The sequence below is a fragment of the Chiloscyllium plagiosum genome, chromosome 7 (assembly GCF_004010195.1).
Source record: "Chiloscyllium plagiosum isolate BGI_BamShark_2017 chromosome 7, ASM401019v2, whole genome shotgun sequence".
In the NCBI taxonomy this organism is placed as follows: Eukaryota; Metazoa; Chordata; class Chondrichthyes; order Orectolobiformes; family Hemiscylliidae; genus Chiloscyllium; species Chiloscyllium plagiosum.
In genome coordinates this window covers 91,931,421-91,954,789 of record NC_057716.1, presented here as the reverse complement: position 1 = coordinate 91,954,789, position 23,369 = coordinate 91,931,421, and the positions used below count along the sequence as shown (strand labels likewise).

The following is a 23,369-nucleotide window of genomic DNA, read 5'->3' as shown; positions in this document are numbered from 1 at the left end:
AACACCAATAGCAAAGCTCCAATGCCATGTTTTGCAAAGTTAATATTTATATTTTTTGATAATTACGTTCAATTTATTTTTGAATAAACCTAGGTATATCTGTAAATTACTTTAAAATTGCATCATGTTTTTATGATGAGAAATTCAATGTACTTTAATAAAAATGGTGTTGCCACCATGATTCACAACCAGTTAAGCCTTTGCATTGAATTTCCAAATGATTCTATTTAACATAATAAAAATTGAACACGTGATTATGGTCTTCTTTTGATAATTCAGCTCTTGACTGGAGATAGTTTGCTATGTATCCTGTAGCAATTGCAATGAGATTAACCAGGTGGACCTCATAGAATATGAGCTCCCTTATTGAAGCTATCAATCTGGTCCAATCAGGGAGCCCAGGTTGACAGATAAGAACAGAGGTGTCAGGTGTGTCAGGGTGGACTGAGAGCCAGAAGGGGCGTAGTGCCTTAGGGCCGTAAGAGCGCAGGGGCATTGGGGCGTAGAGGCCACCTGCCTGCCTGCCTCAGAGTGCCCAGAAGGTGGGAGGGACAGGTGGCTTGCTGGTTTGCTGGAGTGGTCTGTATTCTATGCACTTTTTTTTCTAATTGGACTGTCTTATATGTATTTGTTACTGTTACTATTTTGTGATGATTGGAAGCCTATACCGGGGATCTTTTACAGATGAAGGGTACAGATTTGGGTCCAGTCTCTTATAATAAGCAGCTGGTTCAGTTACCACTGATTGCAGTAAAAGACTCGGGCCCAAACTTGGTGGAGATAAACTAATTGAGAAGGATTCACTTAACACTTTTTGATTAGAGCAAGGCTCAACACTTTTTGATTAGAGAAAGGCTGTCTGAGTGAGGTCCTAATTGAATACGTGGAAGTTTTTCAAGAAGGTCTATGAACTACCAAAGGAGCCAAGGCCACCTTGCATGTTGACCAGGAATTTATTGCACAATTGTGCAAGGCCCGCCCAGTGCCATTTGCCTTATGGGCAAAAGTAGAGGCAGAAATGAGAAGGCCTGAAAGGCAAAAAGAATCATCAAGGCGGCTTACGAAATTTGGCATGTCCATAAGGACCCTCACCAACTTTTACTGAGGCACCATAGGAAGGAAGCATTTTATCCATGCGCACAAAAGCCTAGTACAGCAAGTGTTGTGCCTGTCAGAAACTACAGAAAGTTATGTGCACAGCCCAGACCATCATGGCATCATGGAAGCTGTCCTCCAAGATATGAACTCCATTTACACTTCTCATTGTCACGGAATGGCTGCCAACATCATCAAAGACCCCTTCCACTCCATTAATGCTCTCTTCCAACCTCTTCCATCAGCAGAACAAATAGAAGCTAGAACATACAATCCAACAAGTTCAAGAACAGCTTCTTCCTCGCTGTTATTAGATTGATCTCTGGACCTCTCTAACTTCAAATAAAGTTGATCTTGCTAATGTTGATCCTGCTTTATGCACTTCCTGAGCAGTTGTAACCTTATATGCCTCGCTCTGTCAAAGCACCGTATGTGCAAAGATCTGTATGTTCTTGTTTGCTTTGATAAGCCTGTACTGCTCACAAAACAAAGCTTTTCACTGTACTTAGATACGTGTAACTACAATCAATCAAATCAAATCAAACCATTCTAGTTTGCAGAATGGACGGTACCGATTGTAAAGCCCAACGGGTCGATTCGCCTTTGTGTGGATTTTAAACAAAAGGTAATTATAATACAAGAAATGGGTAACTAGTAAATTTTAAGTTAATACAATGAATACACAAGAACATGCTACACTTAAAAATACACCATGAAAAGAGATTACCACCATGAGACACTATTTACTGACACTCTGAAAATAAACAGTATTTAAATCTACACTCTTAACCAGAATTCCTAACAGTAGAGACCCAATGCACTGACACCACCTGCCTTCCCCTCCCTGCTAGCTGAATGAGAATTTCAGAGTCTCGGGTCTTATGCTCATAATCCAGAACGTGGTTTTGAAGTCCCAACAGTTGTTCTGGCTTGCCATACTCAGAACTTTGACGAAGTTTTGGACTGCTTAGATATTTTACCCAGTTTGGGTTTAGTCTGCTGATACAGAAAGATGTGTTTTGGACTAATCTGGCGAGACTCAATTTTCTTCATTTTTGATGGGTTTGGCAAGTGGATTTTCACCCCAGATTGTGACTAAGGGCTTGTGGCTTCAGAGGAATCAGTGATTGGTTGGTTTGTTAGTGTCTGGTTTGGATAATTGGGGTTAGTTGTTGAAGTCCTTGCTGTCAGTGTCCTCGAATTGGAATAGAAGCTTGTTTGGCCAGTTGGTTTCGGATCTCTTGATTGGCACTCCCGCGCCCACCCACCCCTCCACTTCGCCCCCCCCACCCCCACTCCACCCCCCCATTGGGTGTCTTTTGTTCCGATGAGGCCCTTCGTTTGGCTTCCCTGTTCTTGGTTCTGAGTTCGATCTCTGTGGTTCTTGATTCTGAAGCTGCTTGTGGAGTGGGATGCCTGTGGGCAACTGTTTGTGCAGGAGCTTGTTGCTTAAAAAGAACCTTCAAGTGTTATCGTCCCACAATCTCCGCATCTATCTATAACATTCGTTGCATTCTTGATGTTCTCTTCTGAGGTTAATTGCTTCCCAATGGTTAGAGTGTGTATGAATGGGTTTTCATCAAGGCTGAATGTCAAGTATCTCTGTAGGCTGTGTAGTGCAAGGTGTAAAAGCTGTCTCGAGCTACGGTCTGTTGGTTTTGGTCGAATGGTCTTTTAGAGCAGGTATAAATTGGGATTCCAGGCTGACCAATAGTCCCAGACAGCAATCTCTGATTGTTTTGCACACTTCCAACGGAATTAAGTCTAGCTGTCCCTTTTCTTTTTAAAAGTTTTGGAAGTCCAGGGTATTGTCTGTATATTTTGATTTTGGGGACTTTTGCTTGATCTTACATCTTGTGCAACTACAGGGATAGATCCATTAGGGTTGCTAATGGGGAGAGGACCCTACACCAGGTTAAATCTGATCTTCCTGGACTTGGGGTGAAATGGCATCAAGAACATCAATGCTCGACACAAGACTCTACTAAGTGAGAGAGATGGTTTATATCAAGGGTCCAAATTTAGTGGAGGAACCATAGAAATGCCTCTGCATGGGTAATAGACATGGTTGATGCGAAGTCAGGTCCAGTGACGTATATAGGTCAGGTAGGTGTGATGGTTTTGAACAAGCACATGGACCATATGAAAACTGCAAACTTGCAAATGGTGCAGGAGCAAAAAGTGCCTGGCTCCTTGACTGCCTTTCTGACTGATCTGGAACCCATGTTTTTCCCTCTTCATCAAGTATTAAAGATAACCTCAGAAGCTGAGACTGACACAGCTGATGTTGCTTGCTCGAAGCCTTTGCCGCTTGAAGTAGAAAATGCATTTCTTCCAAGGCATTTGGGGTGTAAGAGGCGAGCTACTGTGCATTACATGTCATCCATGTCAGAGACAGAGTTGGAGGAATCTGATCGGGTGCTAAAAAGCCCCAAGGTAACTTACAAAGAAAACCCCTGCCTTTGTTCTCAGACTCAGAGGGGGAGGAATGTAGTGGTTGTAATGAGTATGGCCTGGAAAAAGTGCAGCAGATCAGGCAGCATCCGAGGAGCAGGAGAGTTGACGCCCCATATAAGCCCTTCATATAAGCCTGAAACATTGACTCTCCTGTTCCTCGGATGCTGCCTTACCCTCTGTTCTTTTTCCAGCAACGCACGTTTTGACTCTGATCCTCCAGCATTTGCAGTCCTCACTTTCTTCTAGTGATTGTAATGAAGTCAGCCAGGTGGACCTCACAGAATGAGTTCCCTAACTGGGGCTGTTAATCTGGTCCAATCAGGGACCCCTGGCTGACAGTTATAAGCAGGAGTGTCAAAGGTTCTGTTCACCCTGAGAGCTGACTCTGAGGAAGCTGGACCAGTGTCAAGTATGAGGCATAAATAAATAATTGGTGACTTGGTGATGGGATATCGGCCTCTGTGGTGTTATTTCATATCCTCTCCATTTAATGGTTGAAAATGAGCCAGTACTTGGGATTGCTGTGTGCTGTTCTCAAATTAATTATGTCATTAGCAGACCGCGTTAAGATTTTGGCATCATTACTGCTACCTGATTCTAATAATCTTGGATAAAGACTTACATTTATACAAGAGGTGCTCAATTACAGCATTAAATACGAATGGAACATGTTTCCCTGAGGTTCAGCATTTATGACTGAGAATTAATTGTTCAGCTTCCATCTGCAAAGACTGACACTTCGAATCATGATGCAGGACTTTATTGCATTCAACCTAACAGTGTAAATTCAAGTGTTTCCCAGTTGTAAAATTTGTTTATTCATGGTCTCCTTGAAGTTGATGAAGTACATTAACAGTGAATGTACAATCTCTGCTATTTTTCAGAGGAAACACATTTGTAACATCATTCAGAACTCTTCTAAGTAACTTTTAGTGGATACAAGTTGTTTAGAGGTTTTGGTGCTTCGTCGCTGTCTTCCAAATTAAGTTTATTACCATATATACTTGTGTAAATTTTGATATTTAAAAGGTCAAACCCATAATGTTTTAGCCCAACCAAGTAATTTTTCATATCACTCATGTAAACATTCACCCCAGTTTTTCAGGGATCAAAGTTGAAAATTTCATAATCAAAATGTGGAGATATTAATGATTTTATATTATTGCATTAGTACAATTGAAAACAACTATTCTTAAATAAATAACTAAAGCATTTATATATTAAAGCTTTGTTTTATATTTTTAAATTATTAAAATGATTAGATGATTACTTATTCACTGGTAATTACTCCAGTTCATTACTATCTTTCTGGATTACTCTTGGGCTCAAATCAAGCATTCAGGTCGACACTCTGAAAATATTACGCATGTAAACATTGAAACGTGTGGCACTGGAAAAGCACAACAGTTCAGGCAGAGTCTGAGGAGCAGGAGAATCAATGGTTTGGGCATAAGCCCTTCATCAGGATATTCTCTTGCTCCTCGGATGCTACCTGACCTGAGGGCTTTTCCTGTGCCACTTTTTTTGACTCTGATCTCCAGCATCTGCATTCCTCACTTTCTCCTAGTTGCATGTAATGGTTGACCTCATGCTTTTTGTCCTAAAAATCTGGTCTAAAATATTTATTTTTGGTATGAGCATACATAGTAAATCACCTTCCAAAAACTCCAGCCATTTGTTGGCAGACCACATAATATTAAAGACGTAGTAGTTAATGTGACAGTCTACACTCCATATGTGAACCTTGTTTATTATAACCACAGCACCCGCAAGATAGGGCCTGAAGTATCCCAATGTTATTCATGGAAACACTGCTGATCATCCATCTGTAATTATTTGGGCCACAGCAACAGCCAAAAGATTCATTTACATAATTCTTTCAAGCAAGTCTGACTGGTCACTTTCCTGCCTGTAAATGAAAAGACACCAGGAATCTAAATCATTACATAGTGTCTTACAGTACAATCACAATGCCATATGGTCTTTTAAATGGCCACTGGTTGTTTTCCAAGAGATACATGGCTCGATTACTGTGAGATTTTTGCGATGCACTCATGCCAACATAATGTCCATATTTCCAAGTAGTGTCAGTGCCATGATTAGATGATAGCTGAGAGAAAGTACTCATCATATTAAATTCCTCCCTATGTAGCATTCTTCATTTTGAAAGGGATGTAAAGAATATCAGTGTCATAACCTGCCTTTCAAATGAAGCATCAAATTAAGACTTGATCTGACATCTGTCTTTCTGGGCAAAGATCCGAAAGTGCTATTTTCAAGAAGGGTGCAGATTCCCTGGTTTCCTGGCCATTTTCAATCTCTCAAACAATCTCAACAGCTTTTCATGTATCTCATTGTTGTTCGCGCATCTTGAGTGTGCGAGGTGTATCAAAAAAGCGTGAGAAAATCCAGCAGTTTTGAGAAGTGCTGTACAAATGTAAGTATTTTCCTTCTTAAAAGAACTGAAGATCTCATTCATTCAGATGAATTGTGTATCTTGAGTTCCTGAAAAAAGTTAGTTTTTGTGTTTCCATAGCATTCTTGAAGCAATTTCCTCTGTTAAAAAATACATTATGCAACACCTTATCAGAGTGCAGAAATATTTCACCACATGTTGCATTCTTTACAATACGTTAGCATTGCAATTACAGTCTTTGGGACGGGAGAGTAAGCAGCAGAAGTTGTGCTTATTATGGGAAAGATAGAATATTTGAGGTTTCGCAACAGGATTTCGATGAATTAAATTCTTGGTTAAGGATTAGATCTAGCAAGGTTCTAATCTATGTATTAATCCCATAGCCATACATTCAAACAAATGGAGAAAAAAGTTAGGATAGTCAATGCATTGCTAGAAAAATCATGTCAAAGTGAGGGTTTTTAGATTCCTGCAGCATTGAGGCTCATCCTGTTGTTCAGGAATGATATACAGTTGAGAAACTCTCATGATATTTGAGACAACCCAAGAGAAAGCAGCCTACTTGACTATGTGCTGCATTCACACTTTGAACATTAATGCCCTTCATCATTGGTACTGGTGTCAGCGGCATCTGCCTTCTATAAGGAGTACCATAGGAACTCAGCAAGCCTTCTTCGATGGTATTTCCTAAACTCGTGACCTGTACTACCTATAACGATGTGAGCTGCCAGCCCAAGGGAATCTCCAAGCTCCCTCCAGATCATAATCCTGGGTATATTTTGGCACACTTTCAATGTTGTTTGGTCAAAATCTTGAAACTCTTTCCCCAGCAACACTGTGAGAGTACGTTCATTCTAGGTAGCCATTGTGAGCTATCTGTGCATGTACAGATAACTTCTGTAATGTCAGTCACCAATGACATGAAACTTGGGTGCGCAAATATACTTTTGCACATCTTCAAATTATGTCACTTCATTTCTGAATACTCATTCCTGAGTTAATACATAAAACATATATCATAACAAGAACAAATCCAGCTGTAAGATAAAAACAATAATAAAGACGAATTTACTCCGACAAAGCAATTCCCAAGATGATACATCCAATGACATCAGTTACTGTGGTTATTGGTAGTGGTGTTCATGTTTTGGAAATAGATGTGTTTCAAACTGAGGAAAGCGTAAAAAAAAAAGTTAAGAATTGAATGTATTTCGTAATTTTGGTATTTTCCTCAACGTTAGTCTTAAAATGTCACCAAATTGGCTATCATGTTTGATAGCTTGATGCTTGCACTACACATTAACACAGGCATATGGACTGCAGAAATTTTAAAAGACAACTTGTTATGAATGTATTGTATTCAATGCATTCCATGAACTGGAATTTGAAGGATTGTCGATTTATTCATGGGATGTGGATCAATAGTTAAGCCAGCATTTATTACTCATCCCACACTACTTGAGGAGGCAATGGTGAGTTGCCTTATCGAACAGTTGCATGCATTTGGTGTGGTTACACACACAATGCAGTCAGACAGGGAGCTTCAGGATTTTGAACTACTAGCACTGCTGGAATGGTGACATATTTCCAGTTAAGGGTGGTTAATAGCTTACATAACTTGCAGGTGGCTGTGGTCCCATGTTGCTGCAAGTTTTCCATTACACTTCTGACTTTGTAAATGGTGGGCAGGTGTTAGGGAGTCAAGAAAATTGCAGTGGTCAATCCCACTACTGATAGCACCCTGAACAGGTGCATCTGCAGCAGGCAGATTGGTGAGGATGAGATCAAGTATGTTTTTCTCACTTGTTGGTTCCATCACCATCTTCTGAAAACCCAGTTGAGTAGCTATGTCCTTTAGAACTGGACCAGCTCTGTTTGTTTGGGTGCTGCCAAGCCACTTTTGGTCATGGACATTGATGTTCCCACATACAGTGCATTGTCTCATCACCAACTTTAGTGCTTGTTTTGGGACTGGTGATTGTTAATGATTGCTACAGAAAATATGTAAAGGGCCAATCAGTCTTGGCTATGCTGCCTTTCATGGTTGAGGAGGTTGCTGAAAATTACAGCCGTAGGTCACATGTGAGCAATGAAAAATTTTCATCTCCACTCCCTTCAAACTGTAAAAGGTGCCATAGTCCTAACAGAAAACTTGAAAGGGTTCAGAAAAGATTTACAAGGACGTTGCCAGGGTTGGAGGATTTGAGCTATAGGGAGAGGCTGAACAGTTTGGGGCTGTTTTCCCTGGAGCATCGGAGGCTGAGGAGTGACCTAGAAGTTAACAAAATTATGAGGGGTATGAAAGAGGCAAAGACTTTTCCCTGGGGTTGGGGAGTCCAGAACTAGAGGGCATGAGTTTAGAGTGAGAGGGAAAAGATATAAGAGAGACCTATGGGGCAACTTATTCACACAGAGGGTGGTACGTGTATGGAATGAGCTGCCAGAGAAAGCGGTGGAGGCTGGTACAAATGCAACATTTAAGAGGCATTTGGATGGGTATATGAATAGGAAGGGTTTGGAGGGATATGGGCTAGGTGCTGGCATGTGGGACTAGATTGGGTTGGGATATCTGGTCGGCATGGACGGATTGGACTGAAGGGTCTGTTTCCATGCTGTACGTCTCTATGACTCTATGCTCTATGACCAAACAGCGGCTCTCTCATTAGAGAGAGAGATGACTGGTGGTGGTTTAACCTGAGGGTCACCATACCTCAAGCAAGGGGAGAAGTTGAGGAAGCAGAGTCCTTCATGGTAATCTCGGCTGATGTGCTGGCATCACTCTGCATCACAAATTGCAATCCAGCCAACTGAGCTAACCAACTCGAATCCACATTTCTGGTGCGTGGAGTAATGGAAAATTGGAAAATAACATTAAAACACCAGTTAGAAAAGGAATAAGATAAAATTCAACTAGTCTAAGATACTTATCTTTCAGATTTACTGGCAAATTGTAGTTCTTATTCATGTTTGCTTCTTGATGCTTGCAGACATTAACTGAAACTCAGGCACTTTTTTTGTAGTGATATGCTTTTTGTGCCAGTAGATGGTGCCGTTACAAGCAGCAGCATCTGGGATTTACATTATTACGTTATATCAAATAATGGACAATTGTGCAAATTAATTTACCAACAATGCAGACATTTGAATGTGGCTACTATGCCAATTATTGGTCCAAAGGGCATGACTATAAGAAGATTACTTGTAAGTTCCAATACACTTCATTCATCAGCAGTTACCTCATATCTGAAATTGCTGGTGGTAACATTTCTAGTTTGGACAGTGTCAGCCTTGTTCTTGTTTTGAGGGCACAAAATAATAAAAAAAGTTAACTCATTCACTATTTGCTTTTTTAAAAAAACATTATTTCTAATTTTTGTAAGGCACACCTTTTAAATGGATACATTACTGCCTATTTTCTAACTCACAGCAAGCATCATTTGTCTTACCACAATGGCATGCACTGAACTGCATGGGATCCAGGTCTAACAACAGCTTGATTTTAAATTCTAATCTTTGATTTCAAACCTTTGTATGATCTTCTCTTATCCAATCTTTGTAATTTCTCCTGGTCTTAAACTCTCTTAGACCCCTGTGCTCATCCAAATCTAGGTTATAGTCACAAGCTTCGGGTGACAAAGGCTTCATCTGATGAAGGAGCAGTGCTCCGAAAGTTTGTGATTTCAAACAAACCTGTTGGACTGTAACTTGGTGTTGTGTGACTTCTGACCTTGTCCACCCCAATCCAACACCTGCACCTCCAAATCCTCAGAATGTGGGCTCGAAAATTCTTGATTTTCATTGCTTCTTAACTGCTGGACGTGTTTATCTGCTGAGGCCCTAAACTCTGGAACACACTCCTTAAACCTCTTCACTGCTCCCTTGCTCTTTTTCGTCCTTTAAACCAATTCATACAACACTAAACATTGAAGAACTGTAAATTGTGAGGACAGTGTGGAGCTCCAAAACGCAATTGACAAAATGGTCGAGTGGGCAGTTAGGTGAAAGATGACATTCAATGCAGTGATATGCCAGGTCATGCACTTTGGTCAGAAGAACATCAAAAAACAATAAACAATAGGGGGTACGGTTCTAAAGGGGTTGCAGGAGCTGAGGAAATAGGATGTGTATGTGTAATCAGAGTATTGCAGGTAGAAGGACAGGCAGAGACAGCAGTTAATGAAGCAGTGTTTTCAGCTTTATTAACAGGGGCATACAAGAGCAAGAGGTGAATGCATTGGAGAGAATGTAGGAGCGATTTACAAGAATTGTGGCAGGAATGCAAAACTTCAGTTAGTTTGAAAAAGGAACTGTTCTCCTTGGACAGAAGGGCATGATTAGATTCCCTACAGTGTGGAAACAGGCTATTTGGCCAAACCAGTCCACACTGACCCTCCGAAGAGTAACCCAACCAGACTCATTGCCCACCTGACACTATGGGCAATTAATCATGGCCAATTCACCTGACCTGCACATCTTTGGACTGTGGGAGGAAACCGGAGCAAACCCACACAGACACGGGGAGAATGTGCAAACTCCACACAGACAGTCGCCCGAGGCTGGAATCAAACTCAGGTCCCTGGTGCTGTGAGGCAGCAGTGCTAACCACTGAGCCACCATGCTGCCCTAAAGAGGAGCAAGAGGAGATTTGGTAAAGGTTTTCAAAATCATAAGCGGGCTAGATAGGGAGAAACTTTTCCCACTTGTGAAAGAAAAAATGAGAATGAGAGGGCATGGATTTAAAGTAATGTTCAAACGAAACTAGGGTGATGTGAGAAAAGGACTACACAGTAGAGGGCAGCATATCATTGTGGGGATCAAGAGTGATTGTCCCGAACAAAGATCATTGCCAGATACTGGCTGAACTCCACCAGGGTCATCCATGGGTTTCTAAAAGGAAGACGTTGGCAACAAAGTATGTCGGGTGGCCAGGATTGGATACAGACATAGTTGTGTTAGTGGGGCAATGCCCAGAGTGCTGACAAGGCCAAAGATTACCGCCAGCAGCTCCCCCACATTTGTGGGAATGGCTGGGTAAATCCTGAACTCAGTTATAAGGTGACTATGCAGGTCCTTTCATGAGCTCAATGTTTTTAGCCATTGTGGACAGCCATTCAAAAGGGCTGGACGTGCATATAGTTCATTCATCAAACACAGGGATGATGACAAAAAGTGTATGCATCTTTTGCAGTACACTGACTCCTGGACATGTTGGTCACAGATAACATGCCATTGTTTACAAGCATGTCATTTCAGTATTTCCAAAGGTTGAATTGTATTTGACATATAAGGACGCCATACCAATCATAACTCAATGGCCTGGCAGAAAGAGCAGCACAAACTTTGAAAACAGGCTTAAAGAAACAGCCTACAGCTTTACTAAATACCAAATTGTCCTGGTTCCAATTTGGTTATAGGACTCATGTAACTATAGGGATAGCTCCAGCAGAAGACGCTACTGGGGAAAAGACTCACCCCAGGCTAAATCTGGTCTTCCCAGACCTGGGGGGGGAAATGGTGTTGGAGGAGGGTGAACGGCAACTGAAGCATCATTCTCGGATACCAGACTCTGCTAAGGAAGAGAGACAGTTTACTTCAGGGGACAAAGTTTGGTGTAGGACCAGGGGATGACCTTGCATGAGTAAGAGTCAAAAAGTGTGGTGCTGGAAAAGTACAGCCGGTCAGGCAGCATCCGAGGAGCAGGAAAGCCGATGTTTTGAGCATAAGCTCTTCATCGGCAATAAAAAAATATGGTTGACACGAGGTCAGGCCCAATGACGTATAAAGTTAGGGTACAAGCACATGAACCATATGAAACATTGCTGGAGTAAAACGTGTCCAACTCCTTGACTTTCTCTCTGTCTGTTCCAGAACATGTATGTTCTAGCTCTATATTGAGTGAAGATACCTCAGACTCTGAGATGGATACGGCATTTGTCGCTGCCTCGATGCCTTTGCTGCGTGAAGAAGAGAATGAATTTCTTCGGAGATGCTCCAGGTATAAGAGGCAAGCTACTGTGTGTTACATGCAGCCTATATCAAAGGCAGAGTTGGAGGGACCTGACCCAATGCTTAAACATCCCAAACAGAGCTACAAATCAAAGAACCAACCTACAAACACACAAGTTGCTGGAAAAGCTCAGCAGGACTGGCAGCATCTGTGAAGAGAAACATTTAGATCTGGTGACTCTTCCTCAGAACTGCTGATAGCTAGGAAAATGTCAGTTTATATGCAGAAGATAGGGTGGGGACAACAGGGGTGGGGGTGGGGGAGCGGTTTGGTAAGGACTAAACGATAGGTAGGAATAGAGCTCAGAGAGAAGAACAGTTGGACAAAGGTACTGATAATGATATGAGCTGAAAATGTGTTGCTGGAAAGGCGCAGCAGGTCAGGCAGCATCCAAGGAGCAGAGAAACGACGTTTCGGGCATGAGCCCTTCTTCAGGAATGATATTGATATGCCTGGGAGGGTGAATGGTTGTTAATGAAGACTGTTCGTGACTAACAATAGGTAGTGTGTAATGGCAGACTATGTGATAACAAGGCCTGGGGTGTGTGGTAGGGGGCTTGGACATGGAGGAGTTAGGCCCTCGATATTGAGTCCATAGGGCTGCAGAATCCCCAAGCGGAAAATGAGGTGTTGTTCTTCTAGCTTGTGCTGAGCTTCGCTACAGCACTGCAGCTAGCCTGAGACATAGATGTTGGCCAGGGAACAGGGTAGTGTGTTAAAGTGGCAGGCAACTGGAAGCTCAGCGTCTTTTCTGCGGGCAGAACATAGCTGTTCTGCGAAACGGTCACCCAGTCTGTGAACAGGATTTCCGTTCCAATCTTTTCTCTTGTCCATTGCCATAAATTTCACTGTCACTCCTGATGTTTGACCAGATATTTGCTAAAACTCATTTCCACACCCACATTACATTTCTCAGTGACTGCCTCTGGCTCAGATTCACTCCATAATGGATTCCAACTGAAGTTTCATCCCTTGTACTTTGAATCCACATGATCCAGGAACACAAGTATCTCTGAAATGTTTAACCTTCCACGGACAGCTGCATTCTCTGTATCCTGAGATCCACACTCAGTCCTGAAGAAGGGCTCATGCCCGAAACGTCGATTCTCCTGCTCCTTGGATGCTGTCTGACCTGCTGTGCTTTTCCAGCAACACATTTTCAGATCCACACTCAGTGCCATGCAGCGTCATGTGCACACTCTAGACCTTTTACTCCAACAGCACCACAACATACTGGCTCATGGCTGCACCACTCTGCAGTTCCACTTCATCCTCTGGCTTATTCACTGTGCTAACAAGAAACTTTTTCTTTTGCTTTCAGGAATCAAGGCTACAAGGTGGAACAACTCAGAAATACCCATGGCCTTCTGGAACCGTACTTCCCTCTGACTCCCTTTCCTCCTCCCCTTGGTAATTCACCATCCCACCTAACCTGCTGCTCTCCGTTTTGTACTCAGCAATGGTCTCAGCTTTATTCCTCCGCTTCCCCACCTTAATAAATTTCGGGTACAACATGACATTAAACTCTTCTTCTGTTGTCTTCACCTCCGTGCCCATTTCTTTGGACAAGAGTCCTCTCCCCATCCCACAGACCCCTTTGCCCAATTCCAATATGCTCCCTCCACTTGGACTCCTCCCTCTGGCCTTTTACTTACACTTGAACTGTTCATTGAGAACTATCGACATGACATCGGTCATCTCAATTTTTTTCCCCCTTTCACCCAATCCAACCTATCTCCCTCCAAAGTGACTGCACTCTGTGTGCCTAGATCCAACCCCGACTTTGTTATTAAGCTACTGATAAGGGTGCTGCTGCTATAGCCTTGATGTGGAGGAGCCGGTGTTGAACTGGGGTGGACAAAGTTAAAAGTCACACGAGACCAGGTTATAGTCCAATAGGTTTCTTTGGAAGCGTTAGTTTTCAGAGCGCTGCTCCTTCATCAGGTAGCTGTGGAGCAGGACCACAAGACACAGAATTTATAGCAAAAGATTACAGTGATTATTCAATATATCATTTCAATTGTACGACACTAATGTTTTTATAGAATCCCTATAGTGTGGAAACAACCTCTTCGGTCCAACAAGTCCACATCAACCCTCCAAAGAGTAACCCACCCAAACCCATTCCCCTACCCTACATTTACCCCCGATGTACCTATCCTACACATCCCTGAATACTCTGGGCAATTTAGCATGGCCAATTCACCTAACCTGTACATCTTTTGGATTGTAGGAGGAAATTCACGCACACATGGGGAGAATGTACAAACTCCACATAGTTGCCTGAGGTTGGAATCGAATCCGGGTGCTTAGCACTGTAAGGTAGCAGTGCTAACCACTGAGCCACCTTTTCTGTGTCTGTCTTGTAGTCCTGCTCCACAGCTACCTGATGAAGAAGCACTGGTCCGAAAGCTAGTGTTTCCAAATAAACCTGTTGGACTATAACCTGGTGTTGTGTGATTTTTAACTCTGGCATACTGACCTCTACATTGCAGAGGCTGAGCGCCAGCTCTCGAATACCTCCTTCTATCTTCCCCTGGACCACGACCCCACCATGGAACATCAGGCCATTGTATCAAATTCAGTTACTGACCTCATTTCATCTGGCAATCTCCTCCCCACTGCCTCCAACCTGACAGTCCCCCAGCCCTGCAAAGCTCGCTTCTACCTTTTTCCGAAAATCTACAAGAGCAGACCCATTGTTTCAGCCTGCTCCTGCTCCATAGAATTCATCTCCTCCTACCTTGGCTCAGTCTTTTCTCCCCGGTCCAGTCCCTGCCCACATACATCTGTGATTCCTCTGATGCTTTACACGAGTTTGGGAAATTCCAGTTTTCAGTCTCCAGCCACCTCCCCTTTACCATGAACGTGTAATCCCTTTACACATTCATCGCCCACCAGAATGGTCTCAAGGCTCTCCGCATCTTCCTGGACCAAAGGTCTGAACCATCCTCACCACGACCATCCTCCTTCACTTGGCTGAGCTCGTCCTCACCCTCAACAACTTCTCTTTCAACTCCTCTCATTTTCTTTAGGTCAGAGGGGTGGCTATGGGTACTCGCACGGGCTCAAATTATGCCTTCTCCGTAGGGTACATGGAATATTCCTTGCTCTAATCCTATTCCGGTCCCCACCCACAACTATTTCCCCCTTATCTCGCTGATATCATTGGTGCAGCTTCCTTCTCTTGGCTGGAATTGGAAAAGTTCATTGACTTTGTTTCCAAATTCCACTTCACCCTCACTTGCACCTGGTCTTATCATTGACTCCTTCCTTCCTTTCCTTGACATCTCTCTTCCCATTTCTGGGGATAGACTGGCCTTTAATAAACCCACTGACTCCCACAGCTACCTGGACTATACATCCTCGCACCTTTTCCTGTAAAGACTCAATTCCATTCTCCTAATTCCTCCGTTTCCATTACTTCTGTTCCAAAGATGCCAACTTCAACAAGGGAGTCTCTGAAATTTCCATCAAACGAGGATTCCCCAGCACAATTGTCAACAGGGTCCAACCCATCTCCTGCACTCCTGCCCTCACCCTCTCTTTTCCCTCCAGCAAGTGATAGGGTTCTCCTTGTCCTTACTTACCATCCCAACACCATATACATTCAGAAGATCATCAGCCACCACTTCTGCCACCACCTGTGAGATGCCACCACCAGACACATATTCCCCTCCCCTTCTTTGTATGCCTTCTGTAGGGACCGTTCCCTTTGGGACACCGGGATCATTATTCCTTCATTCTCAACATCTTCCCTCAGCCCCATGGCACCTTTCCCTGCAATTGCTGAAGGTGTCACACCTGCACATTTATCTTGTCTCTCCTCAGTATCCACGGACCCCAACGTATCTTCCAGGTGAAGCAGTGCTTTACCTGCACCTCTCACAAACTAGTCTATTGCATTTCCTGCTAAAAATGTGGTCATCCCTACATTGCAGAAATGAAAGGTAGATTGACTGACTGCTTCAGAGAGCATCTACAATCTGCCTGGAAAAAAAGACCCTGAGCTTCCAGTTGCCTGCCACTTTAGCACACTACCCAGTTCCCTGGCCAACATCTGTTTCAGGCTAGCTGCAGTACTACAGCGAAGCTCAGCGCAAGCTGGAAGAACAGCACTTCATTTTCTGCTTAGGCACCCCCGCAACCCTCTGGACTCAATATCAAGTTAAATAATTTTAGGGCCTGAACTCCCCCATATCCAAACCCTCTATCATACATACCAGGCCTTGTTATCACATTGTCTGCCATTACACACTACCTATTGTCAGTCTCCAATAACAGCTATACACTGTCCCAGCCAAATTGCTATCGACTTCTTTGTCTGTCCAACTGTTCTTCTCCCTGTTTTGGGCTCTATCATTTACGTCTTCCCGCACACCCCCCCCAATCTTGTGCATGTAAACTCTCAGTTTCCTAGCTACCATCAGTTCTGAGGAAGGGTCACCAGATTTCTCTTCATAGATGCTGACACACCTGCTGAGCTCTTCCAGCAACTTCTGTTTTTTGTTCTGATTTACGGCATCTGCAGTTCTTTCGGTTTTTAAAGAACCAGCACACCTCCTTGGACTCAGAAGGGCAGGGATGTAGTGATTATAATGAGGTTCGCCAGGTGGACCTTACAGAATATGAGTTCCTTGATTGGGGCTGTTAATTTGGTCCAGAGAGCCCTGGCTGACAGATATAAACAGGAGTGTTTCAATGTCAAAGATTCTGCACATGTAAATAAAGAGTAACTTAGTAGTGGGATACAGGCCTTAGTGGAAGAAAAAATAGGAGTGTTGAACTTGAGGTTTGTCCTCATCCCCCTGAAAATTGGTCGAATGAATGGTGGGGTTTGGTTTTGCTGCTCATTCCCCTATATATAATGGTGTTTTTTGTGAACTGCTGCTTTCTGTTTATTGTTTTAGTGCATTTTGGACTGTTTAATAAAAAAAATACAAAAAATATAAACAGGAATACTGGACATTCTGTTCACTCTGAGAGCTGGCTCTGAGAAAGGTGGATCAGTATTAAAGACTGTCCACATTTAAATAAAGGATGACTTGGTCTCCAGGATACTGACCTCTGTGGGGCTACTTCAGTAGCTGTTTTCAGAATCAAACCTCTGGAAGTCAGGATCAAGAAGTGACCCAGGCCAGAAATGTGGTGGTAGATCTGGTTTTGTGGGGTAGTAATCACTGGGCGGGGGAATGTCGGTATATCGGCAATAAAGGCAGGATGATGACTTTGTGAGGCCTCTTCCATTCCTGATGTGTTCCCCAATCTCGTGACGAATGCTTTTGGATGAGGGACCCGCTTGCCACTGAGACAACAAAGAGTCTGCAAAGGTCATGTCACGCACCTTGCATAGCAACCAGAAGGAGCAAAAGGCCTGACTGCCACTGAGTTAATACCAGTGGCAGTGAAAGAGGTCCTTATTTGGAGACTAATTGCCCAAAAGGGTCTCAATGAGCAGTACAGTAAGAAGGCCATATATGGGCCTTCCTACCATAGGCTAAATCATCATCCCACCAATTAAACACACTCCTCACCAAAGTCCACATGGGAAGAGCATAAAATACTTCTGCATATATTTTAGAGTAAACTAATTCCTTTTTTGTATTTATTTAGCTCACTAAAATTTGAAACAGTAGTAGGAAGGTTCCCTCAGCTAACAGGTTAAAAGGAAATTTAACAAATATGTTAAAAGTACACTACTTCCATTTCACAATGTGATGGTAGTTAAACTAAACTACATTTATTCAGCACTTTTAATGTCAATTCCCTCAAATGACAAATGGTTACAGCTTCTTGCAAGCTTCAGGAAACTATGGCCTCAAGATTGTCAATATCAGGAAAAAGTTAGACATGGGGTGTTTGGATACATTGTTGAATCTATTTAAAAACATAAAACTAGACTTGTTTCACAGTGAACAAACGTCAGAGTGAGTCATCCAAGTGAGTGACTGCCATTTCCACTGATCTGTTAAGATCAAAAAACCATTAGGAACGAGATTCTTGATCAAACAGTGTGACTACATATCCATTTAAAGGAGTCTCTGTTAACTCTGGAGAATGAAATACATCAAAGGGTGAGCACTGGCACTTGCACACTCAGAACGACACTTCAAAAGAACTGAACACAATACTCCAGCTATGTCTTAACCACTGTTTTATAAAGGTTTAGCATGATTTAGAATCATAAAATCCCTACAGTGTAGAAGCTGGGCATTTGGCCCATCGAGTCCCCCACACCTACTCCATCCTTGTAACCCTGCATTTATGATGTCTAACTCACATCCCTGGAGACTATGGGCAATTTGGCATGGCCAATCTACCTAACCTGCACATCTTCGGTCTGTGGGAGGAAACTGGAGCACCTGAAGGAACCCATGCAGACACAGGGAAAATGTGCAAACTCCACACAGTCACCCGATGGTGGGACTGAACCCGGGTACCTGGCAATATGAGGCAGCAGTGCTAACCACTGAGCCACCGTTCTGCAAATTTATTATAATATTCAACATATTAATTAAAATCTCTCTTTATTTTGCAAAACAACTTTCTTAACATTTTCAGCCACTGTTGTAAGTGTGAAATTATTCATTTTTGTAGAAAGTTGAAGGGGAGGCATTATGAACTAGATGGCAGAGTTTTAAAGAAGATGGAGCAATGGAGAGACCTAAGGGTGTGTATACAAATCTTGGAAGGTGAGTACTGGTTTCTGACTACTGAACACAAACACATCAATAACAATATATGGCTATGATTTATATACATCACCATATAGGAAATAATGCAAGATACTGCAGGATTATCAGTCTGCAGTTTGTAGTTATCCAAATATGATGTTCTCAAGAGCTCTCCAAGATTGTACATGTGCCACAATCTTCATGAATAAATAGTGAACTACTCATCCCAGTTACTGATACATTTCTGTTTTGACATTAAGAAACAACACCCACTTTCAAAGATTTTTGTATAAATACTGCCAGGTCCCCTTTAAAACTGTATTATCTAGTTAATAATTCATTCCTCATACTTTCTATTAAAATAAATCAATTACATTTTCAACCTGTCAACCCATTTCACCGATGTCTTTTTGGAGTTCAAAACTTTCAGGGTTTGCGTCATTTGTAAATGTTATAAATCGTGCCAAAATATAGATCTTTATATATTTGTAAATACACGTAAGCAGAGGTCTTAATATCAAGCCCTAGGGAGTGTTATTACAAACTTCCCAGTCCAAGAAGCATCCATTAACTACTTTTCACTCTTTTATCATTTATCAATTTTGCATTAACGTATGAATTGCTTTTGTTATTGTATTAATTTTGTTATTGTTTGTATTTCATGAGTAATAATTTTGCTCACAAATCTGTGATGTGGCACATTTTGACAGTCCATGTACATTCTGCCAATAGCATTACCCTGAACAAATGTCTGATATCTCATCAAATGACTGAAGAATACCCTAATAATTCGACACTGGTTTTCTTTCATTGACCCAAATTTGTCCAAGTGACTTATTAATTTTCTCCCAGATTAGTGTTACAAGAAACTTTCCCGTCAACGTCATTAAACTGATTGGCCTTTAGTTGCAGGGCTTATCTTTACATTTTTTTTCAACAAGGGTAATATACTAGCAATTCTCCAGTCCTCTGCCACTATGACTGAGTATAAGGAAGACTGGAAAATTACTAGCCGTGCCTCTGCAACGTCCCTCTCACTGCCTTAGTAACCTTGGATGCATTCTGTTTCACTGCCATCTTGGCCTAGTGATTGACTTGTACGTGGATAATTTAAATATCACAAAGAAAGCTACCGAGTTGTCAGCTGTCCTTCAATTCAAGGATGACATCTACTCAGGATTGCAAGTGGGTCTTCAAGTGACCAAGCAGGCAGAGTCCCAATTGGCAGGTCATTGAGCACATCCCATAAAAGGCAGTAGGATCCCGAATGCAGGATTTACTTTATTTTCATTCCTTCTCTGCTGCCACTTGGTCTCATTAAGACAGTTTGATCAAAGCATGATGTAGTTTTATGGATAAGTTATCACCATTTGAATGACTGGTAACAAACTGTTCTCAATCTTTAATGCCATTGCTGCCTTGCTTCAAGGAGACCTTCAGAGGGTCTTTGTCGTCCTTGAAACATTGATCATTTAAAAGTTGAAAAAATAGGGCCTGCTTGAGGGGACAATTTTCAGCCATGCAAGTGCCATGTCCAGTCCATTGACTTTGCTGCTGTGCTTGAATGCAATTGTAGCTGATTACAAGAAGGAAACGAGCTTTTGTTGTTTGTTCCTCCTATATAATCTTGAGAAAGTGATAGAGGTAATGCGTGGGCTATTTTTCTAGACCTCTTATGTGTTACTGATACATTGCGTAGGCCTGCTGCAGTAGAGGAGTGTTGTGACAAAAACTGCTCTGTACACCCTATTTCTAAGGCTGACATGGTGCAGCTGATCCAATGTTGGACTTCCTCATCAATGGTGGCTGTCAAGATATGGGAAGTGCTGAACATATTCCAGAGATTCTTTTCAATATACATGGAAGGAGGAATATTTAACTGACCTGATCTAGGCCCACACATAAATTTTGTTCTGGCAATATTCAAAGTCAGGCTGAGTCTCTTGCACATTGAATTTAAAAGATTGAGTGTTGTTGCAAGTCTGGTGCAGAGCAAGTCTTCCACATGTTGCAAGATTTCTTTTTATCACAGTCAGTTAAGTTTTGGTACGGAGTTGAATGAGATTAAAGAAGTTGCTATCTAGGCTATATTCAATACTCTTAGCTGAGGGTTGTTGTCTTTGGTAAGGTAAACTACCATGAGGTAGCTTTTAAGTAACATAGGGCTATCTCATAGACTTGATCGAAACCAATGTCAAGATTACAGTAGTGCTGGAAATCCAAGGAGCAGGAAAATGGTTGTTTCAGGCAAAAGTCCTTCATCAGGAATGAAGGTGGAGATGAGTTTGGTGAGGCAGGAGCAAGCTGAGACAATGGGCTGGCCAGGGTGGTCAGGCTTGTGGATCTTGGGAAGGAGGTAGAATTGGGCGGAGTGGGGTTCCCGAACTATGAGGTTGGAAACCGTGGGTGGGATATTGCCTGAGGTGATAAGGTTGTTTTTGGTCTGGGAGATGATGGTTTGGTAATGGGGGGGGTGAGGTCATGATCGAGGGGGCGGTAGGAGGAGGTGTCTTTGAGTTGGCGACTGGCTTCAACGGTGTAGAGGTCAGTGCGCCAAACTACCACTGCACCCCCTTTATCCGCTGGTTTGATGGTGAGGTTGGGATTGGAGCAGAGGGAGTGGAAGGCTGCACTTTGTGAGGGTGAGAGGTTGGCGTTGGGGAGGGAGGTAGACAGGTTGAGGTGGTTAATGTCTCAGCGGCAGTTGGAAATGAAGAGATCGAGGGCAGGTAATAGGTCAGCACGGGGTGTCCAGGTAGATGCAGTGCGTTGGAGGCGGGTGAAGGGATCCTTGGAAGGTGGACGACTGTCCTGATTGAAAAAGTAAGCTCGGAGGCGGAGGCGGAAGCGGCGGAAGAAGTGTTCGACGTCATGACACATATTAAATTCGTTGATGCGTGGGGGATGAAGGTAAGGCCTTTGCTGAGGAATGATCGTTCGTCCTCAGTGAGGAGGAGGTCTGGTGGGATGATGAAAACTTGGCAGGGCTGGGAGCTAGGACCTGGTATAGGTGTGGAGCTGGGAGTGGGGGCGGAGTCTGTAACTGGAGTGGGCTTGGTGTTAATATGTGATGTCAGCGATGATGTGAGGGGCTGAAGTGATGTCATGTGTGGTGCACGTGAAATCGTTAGGGGTGGAAGTGGCCGTGATGGGGGCAGAAGTGATGTCATTGATTGCTGTGGTTAATGGAGGCCGAGCAGTTCCGGAGGCCTGGGGAAGCTTCTGGAATGTTTGAGGAGTGCTGGTTATGGAGGTGGGTATATAAAAGTTTGTTGTACTTACAATTTTTGATGTTTGAGACGGTGTAGAAATACTGTTTGTTGAGAGTATGAATTCTTCTTTGGATGTCGTACAGAAGGCGTCCTTTGTAGTCTGAAAAAGTGAGGCCCTCAGTTGAGGCATAGCTGACTGTAGAGAGGTTAGGTGGCGGCGCATGGCTGCGAGTGTGGAGTGGAGGATCCTGAAGGAGAACCATTGCTGGTGGTTTTGAATTTGTAGTCTGTACTAGTTGTCTTGTTCGGATCCAAACTGTGCTGGTCTGAATGTAGTGGGATTAGTTGGTTGCGGAGGCAAGCACTGAGGAAGCAGATGTGACTGTGGTAGCAAATCTGTTTCAGGACATGGTTGAAGAGCTTCAGGGCAGAGGAGATGACCTGGGGGTTGCAGTGAGAGAGAGACTCACTGAGGTATTTGTAGAGAGAGGAGGAGAACGTCTTCTAGGTAGGCATCATTGCAAGAGGATTTGCAGTAAGGTTAAAATCAACTCGGCGAAAGTGAGGACTTCAGATGCTGGAGATCAGAGTCAAGATTAGAGTGGTGCTGGAAAATCACAGCAGATCAGGCAGCATCTCAGGAGCAGGAAAATCGATGTTTTGGGCAAAAGCCCTTCATCAGGAATGCCTGATTATTGACTGATTGAAACCAGTCAACAATCTAAGTGATGCATATATCAGTTCATTTGTGAAGGGGACTGATGCCTGCTGAACAGACAATGTCATCTGTGAACTCTGAATATAATATTTCCAACAACCTCTTAAAAGCAAATCCAAATTGGAAGCTCATGCATTCTCAGCTTTCCCCAGCATTCACGAGGGGAACACCACTGCTTGTTCCAGCTCTCCCATCAATCGAGTGGATGAAAAATAACAAAATCTGTAGCCCTGGTGGTATTCCAGCTAAGCACTTCAAAGCTGGTGCACCCTTCCTCACATTAACAAACCATGTACTCAGCCTATGGGTTTTGGAGGTAAAGAACTCTCCAAGCCAATCCAACATCAGAAATTGTAATTATCTTCAAGACAGATAGATCATAATGTGGAAACTTTCACGGTTTTCCCCTGTTGTTGATAGCAGGGGAAATACTGATACACATTCTGCTGAATCCACCTAAATCAAATGGCTGAGAAAATATTGCCAGAGACACAGCTTGGCCTTAGACCTTTCAGACCAATCTCTGACATTGTTCTTGTCTGGCAACAAAAACCATGTCAAGAAAACTACTAGGAACTGCATTCGTCCATCTGACAAAGCATTTAATTTAGTAATTTGTGAGGTCCTATGGATTGTTCTCTGTAGATTTGAAAGTCCAAGAAACTTCTTCATTAGATTGCAACTGATTCATCATGACCTGGACAATATTCAGTATTAAAAACCAAAAGAAGACCGGCATGGTGGCTCAGTGGATAGCACTACTGCCTTACATTGCCATAGACCTGGGCTC

At 42.8% G+C, this 23,369-nt stretch overlaps 2 long non-coding RNA genes across 2 annotated transcripts; one reads left to right on the top strand and one right to left on the bottom strand.

Moving 5' to 3' along the window:
- The first annotated feature begins 456 nt into the window (after window positions 1–456).
- Window positions 457–13,749, top strand: LOC122551772. Its single transcript, XR_006312196.1, has 3 exons — window positions 457–579; window positions 11,837–11,963; window positions 13,297–13,749. It is a non-coding gene; the product is annotated as an uncharacterized LOC122551772 (long non-coding RNA).
- On the bottom strand, window positions 1,783–22,295 carry LOC122551773. Its single transcript, XR_006312197.1, has 3 exons — window positions 21,932–22,295; window positions 13,173–13,175; window positions 1,783–1,793 (listed from the first exon to the last, which is right to left on the bottom strand). It is a non-coding gene; the product is annotated as an uncharacterized LOC122551773 (long non-coding RNA).
- Between the last annotated feature and the right edge of the window lie 1,074 nt (window positions 22,296–23,369).